The sequence below is a fragment of the Choloepus didactylus genome, chromosome 10 (assembly GCF_015220235.1).
Source record: "Choloepus didactylus isolate mChoDid1 chromosome 10, mChoDid1.pri, whole genome shotgun sequence".
Lineage (NCBI taxonomy): Eukaryota > Metazoa > Chordata > Mammalia > Pilosa > Megalonychidae > Choloepus > Choloepus didactylus.
The window spans coordinates 92,701,437-92,719,123 of NC_051316.1; the positions used below are offsets into that span (position 1 = coordinate 92,701,437).

At 41.2% G+C, this 17,687-nt stretch overlaps 1 protein-coding gene across 4 annotated transcripts in view; it reads left to right on the forward strand.

Moving 5' to 3' along the window:
• The first annotated feature begins 5,802 nt into the window (after positions 1 to 5,802).
• The window catches only part of ZER1 (zyg-11 related cell cycle regulator), a 31,085-nt gene continuing 19,200 nt past the window's right edge, over positions 5,803 to 17,687 (forward strand). For 3 of the 4 annotated variants that reach the window (XR_005210824.1, XM_037798671.1, XM_037798674.1), the window contains exons 1-2: positions 5,803 to 5,921; positions 6,548 to 6,812. The gene's annotated coding sequence lies outside the window, so the exon portion shown is untranslated. The other variant, XM_037798672.1, reaches the window with a different exon arrangement.

Sequence of the window (17,687 nt, forward strand, 5' to 3'; positions counted from 1 at the left end):
ATAAATTACTTTGCATTTTTGAGAATTTTATATAAAGGGAATAATACACTATGTACTCTTTTTGTATCTGGCTCCTTTTGCCCAGCCTAATTATTCTGAGATTCATCCATGCCATAGTGTACATCAACACATCATTCCTTTTTATTGCTGTGTGGTATGTGTTCCATTATATGAATATACCACAGTTTATTCTTCCATTCACCTGTAGATGGACACTGGGGTTGCTTCCAGTTTGGGGCTATTACAAATAAAGCTGCTGTGAGCATTTGTGTACAAATATTTATAGGGACACATGCTTTTATTTCTCTTGCATAAAATTCCTTGGAGTGGAATGGCTGGATAGTACAACAGAGGAATTTTTAATTATCAAGAAACAAACCATTGCATTGTATGAGAGTTCCAATTGCTCCACATCTTCACTTACACCTGGTGTGGTCAGTCTGTTAGATTTTAGACATCCTAATAGGTATGGAGTGGTAGTAGCTCTTTGTGGTTTGAGCATGCATCTCCCTAATGACTAACAAGGTTGAGAATCTTTTCACAAGTTTTCCATCCATACATCTTCTTTAAAGAAGTATCTGTTCAAATCTTTTGCCCATTTTTTTTTATTGGCCTGCTTGTTTTCTTATTTAAGTTGAATTCTGAGAATTCTTTATATATTGTCGATCCAAGTCTATTTAAGATGTCATTTGCAGGTATTTTCTCCCAGTCTGTGGTTTATCTTTTCATTCTCTTACTTAGAAGTGTTTTTTTCAAAGAGCAGAAGTTCTTAATTTGATGAAGTCCACAATTCCCTTGGTGTTATATCTAAAAAAATCTTTGCCTAGTCCAAAATCACAAAGATTTTCTCCCATGTTTTCTTTAAGATGTTCTGGAGATTTAGATTTTACCTTTGGTTCTATGCTCCCTTTTTAAAATTTTATGCCTTTTGGGTTAATTTTTGTAAATGGTGCAAGGATTAAAGTTCATTTATTTATATGAGTATCCAGTTGCTCTGACACCATTTATTGGAAAGATTATCCTTTCTCCACTGAATTGCCTTTGCACCTTTAAAAAAAATATCCATTGATCATTTATATGTGGGCTTATTTCTGAGCTCTCTTATATTTCAGTGATCTAATTTTCTATCTTTTTGCCCATACAAAACTGTCTTGATTACAGTTGCTTTATCTGAACTCTTGAAGTCAAGGAGTATAAATCCATTAATTCTATATTTTGTTTGTTTGGCTTCTCCAAGTCCTTTGCATCTCTGTATGAATTTTAGAATCAGCCTCCCAATTTCTAGAAAAAAATCATGCTGGCATTCTCATTGGTATTGTGTTGAATCTGTAGATCAGTTTGGAAATAATTGATACCTTAACATTTTTGAATCATCTGAACTATGAACATGATATATCTCTCCATTTAGTTAGGTCATCTTTAATTTCTCTCAGTAATGTTTTGTATATTTCAGTGTAATTTTCAGATTTATCCCTATCTTATATTTTGTATGCTATCCTAAATTTTTTTTAATATCAATTTCTAATTGTTCATTATCAGGATACAGAAATAAAATTGATTTTTAAATATTGATCTTGTATTCTGAAAACCTGATAAACTCACAGAAACTTTTTTGTAGATTCCACTGAATTTTCTATATAGAGGATCATGTCATTTGCAAATAAAAGCAGTTTCACTTCTTCATTTACAATCTGGATGGCTTTTTAAAATTTTTCTTGCCTTATTAAACTGGCTAGAACCTCTAGGACAATGATGAATAGAAGTGGTGAGAGTAGACATCCTGGCCTTGTTTGTAGTTTTAAAGGGAAAGAATTCTATTACCATTTTGTGAAGACAGCTACAGGTTTTGAGTAGATGCCTTTTATGAGGTTTAGGAAATTCCCTTCTATTTCTAGTTTGCTGAGAGTTTTAAACAATAATGGATGTTGGATTTTGTCAAAAAAATTTTTTTTCATCTATTGAGATGATGACATAATTTATCTTTCTCAGTCTGTTAATATGGTGAATTCCATTGATTAACTGATTGACTGATTCCATTTATTGTATTCCATTACTGAGATACATTCCACTTTGTTATGAAGAATCTTCCTTTCCATATATAATTGGATTCAATTTACTAAAATTTTCTTAGGAATTTTTGCCCCTGTATTCATTAGTCTGCAGTTTTATTTTCTTGTCATATATTTTCTTTTAGTAACACAGTAATGCTGGCATCATAGAATGAGTTGACAAGCTTCCCTCCTCTTCAATTTTCTGGAAGCATTGTTTAGAATAGGTGTTATTTGTTCCTTAAATGTTTAGTATAATTCATGAGTGAAGCCATTAAGCACTGGAGGTTTCTTTGTGGAGAAGTTTTTAAATAGTCTCATTGTTGAGGACTTTTGCAGTTCTAGCACTGAAAATTCCAGATCCTGGAAACCTCCTCTGTCTCAGGAAAACTGGAACAGTTGATCACCCTAGTTTTAAACTACAAATTCAATTTCTGTAGTAGATATAGGGGTATTTAGGTTATCTATTTCTTGTTGAGTTGGCTTTTGTAGTTTGTGTCTTTCAAGGAATTTTTCTGTTTCAGCTCTTTTGTCAAATTTATTGGCATAAAGTGGTACATAACATTCTCTTATCTTTTTAATAACTGTAGATTCTGTAGTAATGTCACCCCTCTTATTCCTATAATGTGTGTCTATCCTTTTTTTCCTAATCACTATAGGAGAGGTTTTATTGACCTTTTCAAAGAACCAGCTTTGGTTTCATTGATTTCCTCTGTTGTTTTTCTTTTTTTATATTTCATTATTCTTTGCTATGATCTTTTTTGTTTCATTTCTTCTTATCTAATTTCTTAGATAAACATGGAAGCTGAGGTCATTGATTTTGATTTGACACTTTTCTTCTTTTCTAATATAGGCATTCAGTACTATAAATTTCCCTCTTAACACTGTTTTAAATGACTCCCACAAATTTTGCTATGTTGTTTTCATTTTCATTCAACTAAAGTACTTTCTAATTTCCATTTTTTATTTTTCTTTAAACTGTGGGCTACTTAGAAGTATGTTATTTCGTTTCTGAATATTTGGGGATTTTTCCAGATATCTTTCTATTACTCAGTTCTAATTTAATTCCATTGCAATCAGAAAACTTACTTTGTATGATTTGAATCATTTAAAATTTATTGAGACAAGTTTTATGGCCCAGAATACAGTCTATGTTGGTCAGTGTTCCTTATGCTGTTGTTGAATGGAGTGTTCTATAAATATTAATTAGGTCAAGTTGGTTGATAGTGTTGCTCAACTCTTCTAAATCCTTACTGATTTTTTGAGTACCTGTTCTATCAATTATTGAGAGTAGAGTGTTAAAAACAACAACTATAATTGTGGATTTGTCTATTTCTCCTTGTGATTCTTTCCTCTGTTTTTTTTTTCATTTATTTTGAAGCTGTTATTAGGTGCATAAACATCCAGGATTATTATATCTCTTGGTGATGACAATTTTATCATTTTGAATTGACCCTTTTTATTCCTGGTAATATTCTTTGCTCCAAAATCTACTTTCTCTGATATTAATATAGCCACTGCAACTTTCATTTCATTAATGTTAGCATGGTATATCAGTCAGGATCCAATCAGGAGAGAGAAGCCATGTAGTAATTTGAATAGGGAAAGTTTAATACAAAGATTTATTAACAAAAACAGGAAATTAGAGTTCAAGAGACTGGCTGCTAAGAAATAAAGAGAACTCTAAAGAATGTATGAATAGTAGATATTAGAAGCAGCCAATACTCTGCTGAAATACTGTGCCTACAGAAGAGGCTCTCCCCAAAGCTGAGATCCAGCCTTTGTTGGAAAGGACATGGTCATGGCTCACTGATTGGCAGAGAAGTCTATGTAACCGTCCTGATGGAACTTTCTGGACATCCTACTTCTGGAACTTGCTGAAAAAATCAGCTGTGGTGCCATGCACAGAACTTGCTGAAAATCTGCTCTCCAGAACTTGCCAGAAATCAGCCTTCTAAAATGCCTGGGAAAACTTCACAGGAAGGTGCCTCACCAGAGATTTCCTCTCAGCAACTGCCTGAGCCAGGTAAGGGTGAAGTTTTTCACTGCCTGCACAGCAGGAAGCAGGCACTGATGAAGCCTGCCTAAGGAGTGCACCAGAACCAGAAAGGAGAATTCTCTCCTTCTGCAGAAAAAATACCTAAAGTGCCCAGATCCACTTTCTCAGAGTAGGCAATGCAAAGTGAATTTGGATCTGAAAGGCAATAAATTGATGACTGGCAAAGAAGGTATATCTTTTTCCATCCTTTGACTTTTAACCTATTTGTGTCTTTATATTAAAGGTGGGTTTCTTTAGGCAGCATATTGTTAGGGCTTGCTTTTTTACCTGATTTGACAATCTCTGCAGATTGTCTAGACAATTTACATTTAATTTTAGACCATTTTCATCATCCCCAAAAGAAACCCCATACCTATTGGCAGTCACTCCCTAATCACCCCTGCCTTAGCCCTAGGCAACCAATAACCTACTTTGTGTCTATATAGGTTTGCCTATTCTGAACATATGAATAAAATAACATAATACAACATATGGTCTTTGTGACTTTTCTTTCACTTAGCATAATCTTTCCAAAGAACATCCATGTTGTAGCATGTATCAGCACTTCTTTCCTTTTTACTGCCAAATAATATTCCATTGTATGAATATACCATTCCATATCATATCCATTCACTAGTTGATGGACATTTGAGTTGTTTCCACTTTGGGGCTAGTCTGAATAATGGTGCTATGGACATTTGAGTACAGATTTTATGTAGACATATGTTTCCATTTCTCTTGAGAGTAGAATTTCTGTGTCATATGGTAACTCTCTATTTAACTTTTTGAGGAACAAGCAGTGTATAAGGGTTCCAATCTCTCCTCAATCTCATAAATACTTTTTATTATCTGTCCTTTTCATTATATCTATCCTACTAACAGTGAAGTGGTTTTAATTTGCATTTCTCTAAAGACTAATGATATTGAGCATCTTTTCATGTGCTCATTGGCCATTCATATACCTTCTTTGGAGAAATGTATATTCAAATCCTTTACCCATTTATAATTGGATTACCTTTTAACTATTTGTAAGTTCTTTTTATATTCTACATACTAAGTCTTTATCAGATATAAGATTTGCAAATGTTTTCTCCCATTCTGAGTTGTTTCACTTGATGGTGTCCTTTGAAGCACAAAAGATTTTAATTTTGATGAAATTCAATTTATCTATTTTTTCTTTTGTCCCTTGTGTTTGGGTATTATATCTAAGAAACCACTGCCTAACCCAAGATCATAAAAACTTGCTCCTATATTTTTTCCCAAGAGTTTTACAGTTTTAGTTCTTACATAAACATGCTTTTTATTTTCTTAAAAAAAAAAAAACTAAGAGGATTCTCCCCAAACTCTTCACATCTGGGGAAGAGAATGCGGTTGGAGTTGGTGAGGATTTGAAGGGAGATTTTCATTTTTTCTTCCATATATTAATGTATTTTTTTAAAAACAATTCTGTCTTACTTTGGTAATTTAAAATCATCAATAGAATTGTTAAATGATTAAAATTGTATGAACATAGTTGCACATAGGAGATACTAAAAGATATTATGCAAAACAACAACAGCAACAAAACCTAGTTATTAGAATAGGGAAGCGGATGTGGTGTCAGAGTTCCTCAAGAACGTAACATCTAAACTGAGACCAGAAGGTGGAGCAGAAGTGTGCTAGATATAGATGGAGCAGGAAGAGTATTTGAACCTACGGGAGAGAAAGGGATCATTAAAAGTACTAAAACTGCTTTCAACTGTCTGGATCCGAAAAAGGAAGGGGGAAGAAGGGTGGGGGGGACAAGAGGCTGAAGAAGGAGACAGGATCATTAAAGTCCTCGTCCGATAAGAATGGTAAGAGGGGCGGGGTGGGGTGAGGGTAGAGTACCCTGGTCAGATTTATGTATTGGAAAAATCTGGGGCTGTGGTGCATATGAATGGAAGTAGGGAGTTCTGTTAGGAAGCTGGAAGAAATCCAGACAAGAAATGCTGACGTGCAGAAGTCGGGCACTGTCGTTGGCGAGAAGCAGCTGATTTGAGAGATCCTTAGGATTTGGAAACTGGACAAAGAACTGAGGGAAAAGCAGGGGCGCAGGCCGACTTCCAGTTTTCTGATAGCCGAAGTGCTTGGGGCCCATTTACTAAGATGGAGATGTAGGAGCAGGTTGGGGGTGGGGGAGGGGGTAAGGGGAGGAGATGACTACTGTGTTTTGAACGTGGGAGTGCAACCAAGAGGAGCTGTCCAACAGGCTGCTGGATGTAGGGAGCTGGTGCTCAGAGGGAGGTCTGCACTGGCAGTGGAATGTAGAGTCAGTCCTGCTCTTAACCACAGCCTGGGCTCTGGAGAACGACACGGCCAAAACAGGAACTGAACCTGTGTTTCACGCGAACGGGCCCCTCAGAGACGAGGGAGAGAACCCTGGAAGTCGTGTTCTCTGGGTCGGGGTGGAGGACTAACTCGCGCCCTCCTCCAACCCTAGACCCGACCGGTATTCGGGAGAAGAAATGCCCGCGGAGCTCCGGAACCTTCTGCCACCGCTGTCCGCATTCGCCGCGGGACCAGTTTGGGGAACCCGTTCGCTGTTGCTAAGGGGCGGCCCCGGAAGTGACGCACCCGGGGTTTGTTGACAGCGGAGGCGGCGGCGGTTGCAGACTGTGAGCCTTAGGAGCCGGATCGGGGGAGGGGCCGGGCCCTGGAGCCAGCACCTGGCGGCCCTCAGCCCCGCCGGCAGCCCTAAGGGCAAGGTAACGGCCACGGGGTCTCCCGTCGCGAACACCCTCCCGCTTGGGGCTCCAGTCCCCAATCCCAAGCTCCGCCCCGCCGACCCCTGTCTCCCCGGACCCCGGCCCTATCCTGGCGAGATCCCCTGCCTCTCGAGGCGCTCTGGCCCTGGATTCTCCCCGGCCTCATCCTCCGCTCCTCTCCGACGAAGCATCCCATCCGCTCCCCAACGCTGAAGGCATCCCCATCCCAGGGTAGGTCCCAGAACCCAGGCCAAGGGATAGACTCCCCCCTCCCCTCTTTCCCTACTACCTCCAGGGCCTCAGCATCGCCGCTGCTGCAACCACTTGCATAGATCCATTTCGGCCTACGGTGGGAGAGCTCCCTTCTCTACCCCTGCCCCTAAGACTGAGAAACGTGCCTTTAAAACTAAGCTCCCTTCAAAAAGACAATGACGCCCTGGCGGATGCCCCTCCAAGATGGGGGATCGATGTAGGGCTGAAAGGGCCAGCCATTGCCCCTCCTACCTGTTGGATGAGCTCAAATTCCCCCAGAGCAGTGCTTAAAAGCTCAGGAACCTCTTGGATTCTGGATCAGTTCAGGGATGACAAGGTGCAGGGAAATCCAACAGGGTGGGAAAGGGATGGGGTAGGATTGCAACCTGAGGGCCAAAGGAGTCCGATCCCGATAGGTGAGTTAAAAGTGAAACTGACTCTGCTGGCCACACCAGCAAGTGTGGAATTGGAATTGGCTGCTTTTAGGATAAAAGAGAACAAGATTTCCAATCTTTGCCTGTGCTTGTCATTGCATTTGGTTTTTAAGGGGGAGAGGAATGCCTGAGGCCTCAGGAAAATCACCCCAGATGATCTTTCCCAAAGACTGTTTCTCTTCAGGGTTCAAATGAGCATGCAAGACAACTTTGAAAAGGGTCACAGGAGGCTGCACTTAGAGCAGGAGGTAGTTGTCAGGGGTGAGGGGTCTCTCTGCTTTGATTCATTCATTCATTCAGCAAATAATAAACATAATGTGTCTAGTAGTAATAAATGCTATGGAGAAAATAAAGCAGGGAAGAGCCATGGGGAGGGCCTGAGATGGGGTGGGGGGTGTGTGCCTTTTTAGAGAGGGTGGTCAGGGAAGTTCTCTCTAAGGTGTTATTTGAGCAGAGACCTAAAGGAAGTGAGGGAGTGAGCTCTGCAGCTCTGCAGTGGCAGAGCCTTCCTCCCAGGAGGACAGCAAGTGCAAAGGTCCAGAGGTAGTAGTATACTTGATGTTTTTAAGAAACAGTGAGACCACAGTGGGACTGGTGCAGGGTAAAGGAGGAGAAGAGTGTTGGTGAGGAGGTCAGAGAACAGTGAGGACCAGATAATGCTGGGGATGTCAAGAGCTGTTCATGCAATGCAGGGTTATGGGGTACCTAATGGGCACCCTTTCAGAACTGTACTAACTTGTTGAAGTGTCCAATGACTAGAAAAAATACTGATTTGTTGTAGATGACAAATAGCCATTGTGTTCGGACCTTGTGCGGTAAGTACCCTTTTTCCATCTTTGTAATGACCATTGATGGAATAAACACAGAAAGGATGGCCGTAGAGCACTGTGGTTAAATCAGGTCATGCCTCTGCTTCCTGGTTGTGAGAACTTGGGCAAGGGGATTTCCTCCACTTCAGTTTCCACATCTGTAAAATGGGTTAAATGAGATCCTGCACTGAAGTGCTTAGTGCAGAATTTGGCGTGTAGCAAGTACTCACTACATAGCAGTCATGATGATGACAAGACGATGATGAACTGTTTGCATGTGGTCTGTTTAGAGCCTTTCTTTTTAGAACCAGCTAGTGGTATCACCATCTCTGGCTGCCCCTGTGAGCTAGTAGAATTTGGGGGAACAGTGTGAGGGACAAGATGGAAACTTACTAACATCTGTCAGTGGTAATAGAGTGGTTGTGTATCCTACAAGGAGGATGGCAGTTTGGGCCTGGCTTTTTTGGTGCCAGTGAATGGTGATGGGGGCTTTTTTTAAGAGCCCAGCAAGTCTGCATTCTGCCACATAAAATAGGCAAAATAATGGTGTCAAAATAATTGTGATTTGGAGACCGGTTGGAAAAGGCAGTGTATGTTGGGCCTAGATGTGTGGCTGGGGTCTGTGTTTTGCTAATCTCTGGTAAAAGCTGTTGGTCTTGGAAGTTCCCCGGCAAAGGCTGAGATTTTGCAGCATGCTCTAAAGGGCCAGAACGGTGATTGATCTCCCTTCTCACCCCCCAAGCCTGACTACATTACTCAGGTTTGGGTCACAGGCTGAGTAGGGCAACTGGGCCCAGAGGATTTGAAAATGAAAAGTCAGAACACTTGGAGGCTGAGAGGCAGCATGTTAGAGCAGGCTTTTGTGGAAAGAACCAACTAGGGACCTGGGTTCAAGCCCCAGCTTTGCTGCTGGCTTGCTATGTGACCTTGGGCAAGTCCCAACCCTTCTCTGGGCCTTAGTTTTCCTATCTTTACATTGAGAATAACGGCCTTGCTCTCCACCCTCCCACCCCCCATACCTCTGAAGGCTATCCAGAGGATGAAATGAGACACTGGTTGTGAAAGAATTTGGTGCAATCTAAAGCTCTCCACAAAGGGAAAGAATTCTTGTTATTATTACTACCACCAGGATTCTGCAGACACATTGTGGGGGGAGGGGGCACCAAGCAGAGGATTGCTCTTGGCACCAGAGTCGTTTTTTTGGCTTTAGTACCTCAGCTGTTCTTGACTCCTGAAATGTGAGTTCAGAGACCCCTGTTGGGTCGTTATTTTGGGACCAATGTCCTATACATGATTCAATCACTGAAGCTGATTTTCCAGCTTCAGAAATGAGCAGAAGGGTCTGCAAGCATTATTCTTAGGAACATCGTTCTTCATAATTATTGGTTACCAGTTTTCTGCCGTTTCATGGCATCTCCTTGGCAACTTATCATGTAGGTGCCATTTGCAATGTTTTGACAGATAAGGACCCTGGTGAATGGCTAATAAATATTGGCTGGGGACCTCAAAGAGCTGAGGCTCCTTCACTCCGACTAACCAAGTCAGACACTCACTGTGTCAGGGAGATCCCATGGATCTGGGCCTTAGTTTTCCTATCTTTACATTGCGAATAACGGCCTTGCTCTCCACCCTTGCCCTCAGGAAAAGTGAAGTATGCTCATGTAACACTTAGTAGCAATACCTGATCATTGTGGAGGCTCATGCTACAAGGAAAAGCTGAGGCTTAGAAGAAAGGTTTCTGCCGTGAGAAAATGATAAAGAGCTTGAGCTTTAGAATTAGGCACTACTGGGGGACCTTGGACAAGTCATTGCACATCTTTGAACCATTGTTTCTTCATCTGGAAAACAAAATGATAATATGTTCTTCATAGGTTATCATGTGGCTTCAGTGAGAACATGCATGTAGAGCTCAAAACACAGTGTGTGGAACTAATGAACACGTGTGCATATCTGTATATACATATATACCTATGTACATATACATATGGCCATGGCAAATTACTTAGTCACTCAGCCCCTCAGCTATTTCATATGTGAGTTGTAGATTATAACTCCAGCCTCATGATTGTTCAAAAAATTGAGTTAACACGTCAAGTACTTAGAATAGTTCTTTTTTGAAAAATTTTTTATTGTGGTAACATACATACAACATAATGTTTCTCATTTTAACCACTTTCAAGTATGCAATTCAGTGGTGTTAATTACAGTCACACTATTGTGCTACCATCACCACCAAACATTACCAAAACTCTTCCACCACCCCAAACAGAAACTCTGTACCCATTAAGAATTAACTCTCCATTCCCCACCCCTTGCTCTGCCCCTTGTAGCCTATAATTTACTTTTTATCTGTATGAAATTGGATATTCTATTTATTTCAGATAAGAGAAATCATATACTATTTGTCCTTTTCTGTCTGGCCGATTTTACTTAACATGATGTCTTCAGGGTTCATCCATGTTGTCGCATGTACCAGAACTTCATAACTTTTTTATGGCTGAATAACATTCCGTTGTATGTATGTACCAAATTTTGTTTATCCATTCATCAGTCCATGGACACTTGGGTTGCTTCCACCTTTTGGCTATTATGAATAAGAAGTGCTATGCTTGGCATAGTTCTTGCTACATACTTAGTGCTCAGTATGGGTATGATTATTAGTAAGTTTAATTGCAAGAATAGAACCCAGGCAGTTTGATTCCTAGGATAATCCAGCATCCTAAGGTCTCTCTTTTCCAAGTGGCACCAGTACCTGCCCCATGATGAGGTGTCCTCTTCTCTCATTCTCTTTCTACATCTTCCTAACATAACCCGCCCTATGGATTTAGTCTCTGCAAGCACTTCGGGTTAGGTGACATCTGGCGTGTCCTCTGACCCTTATTGCAGCCCTGCCCCCAGCAGACTCCTGGAGCTCGCCCCTACTCCCGTCACAACAGCCTTCCATGCCCAGTCTCTGGCCCATGATTGGCTTCCTCCTGGAGAGCTTCCAGCCTCTGTAAATAGGGCATTTGTTTGCGTTTACCCGTAGCTCCAGGATTAATATTTCACAGGGTGGGTGCTGCTCCAAGGCTTAGAACTTTTGGATGCTGCCAGGGTCCCACTGATCCCTCCTCTGGACCTCAGTTTCTCTTTCCCGCTCTGTTGGATGGATGGAGGACTGAATGATTTGGTGAGAACCATGGGTTTGGTTTAGGATTGCATTACACCCTTATTAGTTGTGTAACCTTGAGCAAGCTTCTTGTCAGTTGTGGGATCCTCAGTGTCCTCATCAAAAAATGGAATAACAACCACTCCCTCGTAGTGCTATTGTAAGGTCTTTCAGGCAAAAGCAAACCTTTATTCTGGTAAGTGCCAGGCATGGGGCAGGCACTGAGGGTACAGGAGTATCTGAACGTACATGGTTCCTGTCCTCCCAGAACCCATGGGCTGGCAGGGGTGGGGGTGATTAGACACATTAGTATACAAATGATTCATCACCCACAAGTACTGGTACCAGGAGACATTGTTTTTTGTTGGTTAGCTAAAAGAATATACGAAATTAAATGTTAAAGAACATAGTACCATGTCTATATACCATAGTACCATGGAGGTAGCATGGCAGCTGCTGCTGTTGATGCTGTTCTTGTTTTTTCCCTCTTCTCCCCACTGCTCTTCCCTCTTGGATATCATAGGCTCATGATGGATCCAGTTTTTAGAGAACCTGCAAGAAAAGGGATGGAGAAAGATGCATAGTTCTTTCTATGTGACATTCTGTCATAATCAGAGTTCTCTCTGCCCCAATTGCCAGAATTCCAGAAGGTCAGTGCCTGTCACAAGGATGAGGGTCCCCAGGAGGTGGGACGGGCAGAGTTACCTTTGGTGGTGCCAGGCACTGCAGCTGGATGTGGCACAAGTGGCAGGGTATTCCAGCCCCCAGGCCTCTCAGCCTTGGTGCCAAGATGAGGACAGCTCCTTCCTCCTACAGCTCATCCCAGCCCCATGCAGCCAGGGTTGTCATGGCCAAGGAATGGTTAGCAGATGGTGCTATCTGCCTGCTTTATCTTGGGGGAGGGGGCTTTTGGTGACCTTGGTGCCTGGTATGGTGATATTTCTTCCACTTGGGGAGCAAAGTTACAGTGGAGCAGCTATCTTGGTAATTGGGCTCAAACCTGCAGGAAAGGCAAAGCCCCAGTGACTTCCTCTCAGAGTTGTGAGGCTTCATCACATTGTGTGACCCCTGGGTGTCCAGCAATGTCCTGTGCACAGAGGGCCAGGAAGATACAAGAGCGTGTGTGATGCAAACTACAAGGCCCTACTCTTCCCTTCCACAGGAAGCTATTGAACCCCTCTTATGTGTCAGGCCCCACAAGGGTGCTTAGTCCTTCCTTTGTTCATTCAACAAATAGTCATTATAGAATTGGGTCCAAAATGCCAACGTCTCACACACCCTCTCTCCTTGCAGCCTTTGCACATCTTTTCCTTCTTCCTGGAATGCCATTCCCTTCTCTCCTCACCACCAGAGTTAACTGTGATTCATCCTTTAGGTCTCAGCTAAAAATGTCACTTCCAAGGAGGCCTGTTCTGACTCCCTTATCCCGGGCAGGTCCCCTGGTAGGGGCGCCTGGAGCCCCAGGTTCCTCCCCCTCTTTCAGAACACTGGTCCCATTATGACTGGACATGCATTTGTGTGTGATTCCTAGGTGGATGTCTGTCTCCCTCTGGTGCTGTGTGACCCTTGTCTGCTTTTGCTCATTGTTAGACCCTCAATGCTCAATAGATAGTTATTGAATGAATAAATAAACAACCTGGGCTAGGCCCAGGACTCAGTGCCAAGCAAGACCAACCTGGTCCCTGCCCCTCATGGAGCTGACAGGCAGGAAAGGAAGACAGTTAATTAAACAAGCATCCATACAAAATGTTAGCTGATGTGGTAGGGCCTACGGGGGCATAAGCAGGAGCTCCCTGGCAAGTCACGGAAGCATCCAGAGAAAGCGCTGAGGGTGAGTAGGCATTAGCCAAATAAAGAGGAGAATTCAAAGATAGTGTGGACTGGAGTGGTCAGGGGATGTCTCTTGGAAGAGGTTCAGGTATGTTTATTTGGGGAAGCAGGCAGTATTTAGCATAGAAAGTGGAATTTATTAGTTGAATTCGGACAGCCCCAGTTGAAAGAGAACAGACTGGGTAAAGAGCTGAAAGTGACCCTGTGTTATGTTGTGTATTTCCAATACCATGAGGGAGCTCAGGCTGGCTGGAGGAAGGGCTCAGTAGGACCAAATAGGACAGAAAGCTGGTTCTAATTCTGGAGGCCTTGAGTGATTAGTAAAAGAGATTGGATTTGTCAGTTTCCACAGGGTGCTCCCTCTGGCTCATTTCCCAGGCAGGGGAGGCGGCTGGGCTCTTGATGATCTAGAAGTAAGTGAAGACAAAGGAAGGCCATGCCCAGGGCTGAAGCAGACTGGTTATTGTGCCCTCCCTCAAGGGTGTCACATTGTCAGTGGGACAACTGCCACAATGGGCCTGGTTGTGCTGAGACTTGAAATTAGGGCTGCCTGACTCCAGAGCTCCTAGATCATGGTCATCAGTAAGCGGTGGGGTCAGAACTTGAACTCACAACTGGCTAACTCCAAAGCCTAGATGCTCTGTGGTCTCCCACTGGATTTCCTGAGCAGCCTGGAAGGCTCATGGGTAGACATGGAGGCTCTCAGAAGCCAGGTGCAATGCTGGGCACTATACTCTTGTCAGAACCCTCCAAGAGATGGCATGGTGGAGTCAGAGACCAGGTTCAAATCCTGGTTCGGACCAAGTAATCTCTCTCTGAGCCTGAGTTTCCTCATCTATGAGATGGGATCCTAACTACCATTCATTGTGACCTTAGCCAGTGTCAGGCCTGGGAATAAGCATTTTCCTGACAATCTCTTCACCCCAGCAGCCCTGGGAGGTGGAGGGATTCTTATCCCCATTTTCTGGAAGAGGAAACTGAGATCCAGAGAGGTTAAGTAGTTTACCAGCGAGTTGTGGAACGAGGTTAAACATAGATCTATATCTGTCTGACCACAGAGACGCTTTACAAAAAAAAAAAAAAAAAAACTTTTTTTGAAGTATAACATACAAGGAAAGGCACACAAACCGTGAGTGCATGGTTCGATGAATTTTCAAAAGTGAACACACCTATTCCAGCCTTCCCAGAAGCCTCCTCTGCCGCTTTCTCATTATCTCTTCCCTGCAAAGGTAATCCCTGCCCTGACTTCTGACACCATAGATTAGTGATACCTGTTTTTTCCCTCTCTCTGATGTAGACTCTGATAGGAAAATGTTGGTTTGGGATTAGTTCCTGGCTGTCTTTGGTTCTATAAATGGTTGATCATTTTCTGTCTTATTCACTTGATTTCAATGTGAAGGTTCAATTTACATTCTCTGTAGCCATTTATCTTAGCACTATCAGATTTTCACTTGACTGAATGCCAAATCCCTTTTAAACATTGGAGCTCTTTGCTCTCCAGGCCATTTTCTTAAGTGCACACATCATGAGTGTACAACTCAACGAATTTTCACAGTGAACACACCTGTGTATGCAGCACTCAGCTAAGGACTAGAAGCTTACCAGCCCCAGAAACCCTCTCACATGCCCCTGCCAAAAGTAACCACAGATCAGAGGATACATCCCAATGTCATGCTATGTTCAAAGAAAATTTTCATTCACCCTTGTGAACAAAGTGAAAGGAGGTAATAGTCATGCATCCAAAAAGCCAGTGAGAGAGAAAAACTCAACATCATCTGAAGTGGAAAACACGAGTATCTATCCAGGAATGACATTTGGGAATAAATGTTCCCCTGTTGGATCACATATATTTTATCCCTCCCTCTTAAATTTTGGAATTATGCTATAAATTCTGGACAGTGAGGCAAATTTACTAACCCAGATGCTGTGACAGCATGAGGATTGCACTGCCTCTTAGAAGTTGCACTAGTGCCTGTGGATATCGTATTTTCCAACTTAAAAATGTTCTTTTTAAATGAAGAACTAGTTCTGTTGGCCATATTTATGAATGCTTTATGTGGGGGAAAAGAGCCTCCCCAGATTTTAACTTTGTAATGAAGGCATTTTTTAAAATAAAATTTTGTGTATTGTTTAAAAAAAAAAAGTAACCACAGTCTTGCTCTACCACAGATTAGTTTTTCCTGGTTTTGAACTTGTGGAGTAATATATAAATAGATTAATACAGTATATACTGTTTTGTGTCTGGTTCCTTTCACTGAACATTGTGAGGTCATCCAAGCTGTTAACAGTAGTTTGTGCATTCTCTCATTACCATGTAGTATTTCACTGGTAAATATACACAATTACCTATTGTCTGTGAACATTCAGGTTCTTTTCTGTGTGGGGCTATTACAAATAGTGCTTGCATGAACATTCTGATATATGTCTTTTGATGAGCATTTGTATATGCATTTTTGAGTATATACCTAGGAGTGGAATTGCTGAACATGCAACAGCTTTAGTAGATATGGTCAGTTTCCCAATTACACTCCCAATTTACCCCAGTTTACACTCCCACTAGCAGTGTGTGTGACTTCCTCCTGTTCATATCTTCACCTTTGCTTGTTATTGTCTAAATTGTGCTTGTTGCTTGCAATTGAGTCATTCCAGTGGCTGTGAAATACTATCTCATTGTGGTTTTACAACACATTTCCCTGATGGTGATGAAGCTGAGTCATTGACCTTCACTTTTATGAAATGCCTGTTCAAGTCTTGTGGCTATTCTTTAGTTGGATGCTATGTGGGCTTTTTAAATTTTAACTGATTTATAGAAGTTATTTATATATTCTGAATATGAGTCCTTTATTGGACATATTATTGCAAGTATCTTCTGGTCAGTGGCTTGCCCTTTTTCTTTCTCTTTCCCTTTTTTTTTTTTTTTTTAATTTTTATTCTGGGAACATCTAAAATTCCCCATTTTATCAGCTTTCAATTATACAATTCACTGGTAAATTACATTCACAGCCACAATCACCACCAAAACTCTTTCATTACCCCAAAGAGAAACTCTGTACCAATTAAGCATTAACTCCCCGTTTCCCTCCACCCCCACCCCAGTAACCTGTATTCTAGTTTCTGTCCTTGTGAAGCTGTATATTCTGATTATTTCATATAAATGAGATCATATAATATTTTTCCTTTTCTCTTTTTTCTTTCTTAATGGTCTCTTTTGATGAACCGTTTTTAATTTTGACAAAGTCCAGTTTATCAGTTTCTTTTTCCTTATGATTTGTGGGACATTTTTGTTTTGTGTGTGTATGTGTGACTGAAAAAATCATTGCCTACTCCAAAGTCATAAAGATATATGCATGTGTTTTCTTCTAGAAGCTTTATTGTATTACCTTTCACATTTGTATGATCCATCTCAAATTAATTTTCATGTATGTATGAAGAGAAGTTTCTTCATTTCAGTACAGATCACTTTATCATTTTCCCCTTACGATTAGCACTTTTTAAATCTATTTAAGGAATCTTTGTCTACCATAAGGTCATGAAGACAATAGGAGCCTTCACCTTTTTTTAATAACAGTTTAAATGAAATATAGTTTACATGCCATACAGTTCCCCTATTTAAAGCATACAAGTCAATGGTTTTTTAGTATATTCACAGTTGTACAACCATCACCACAATCAATTTTAGAACATTTTCATCACCTCAGAAAGACCCTGTACCTATTAGTGGTACTCACTATTTTCCCCTAACATCCCAGCCTTAGACAACCACTAATCTATTTCTGTGTTCATAGATTTGTTTATTCTGGACATTTCATATACAAAGAATCATATAACATTTGTCCTTCTGTTTCTGGCTTCTTTCACTTAGCATAATATTTTCAAAGTTCATCCATGTTGTAGCATGTATCAGTACTAATTCCTTTTATGACTGAAAAATATTCCATTGTATGGATATTCCACATTTTGTTTATTCATTTATGAGTTGATAGACATTTGGTTGCTTCCACTTTCTGGCTATTTATGAATATTGCTGCTATGAACATTTAAGTGAAAGTTTTTAGTTGGGTATATGTTTTCATTTCTCTTGGGAGGAGCCTTCATTTTAAATTCAGGAATATCATGTCTACAAAGCCCTAGCACATACTAAGTGCTCAATAGGTGATAGCTATGTACAAATTAGGAACTACCCCATAGCAAGAGACACCTCAGAATAGCTGCTAAGAGAAGGAATGAAGTCGTATGGCACACAAGTAGGTGAATGAACCTTGAGGACGTTATGTTGAGTGAAATAAGCCAGAGATGAAGGGACAAATAATGTATAGGCTCATTAATATAAACTAACTATAATGAGCAAAATCTGAGAATTGAATTCAAGTGCACAGGTTATCGGGACAGAAAGTGGGCAGCG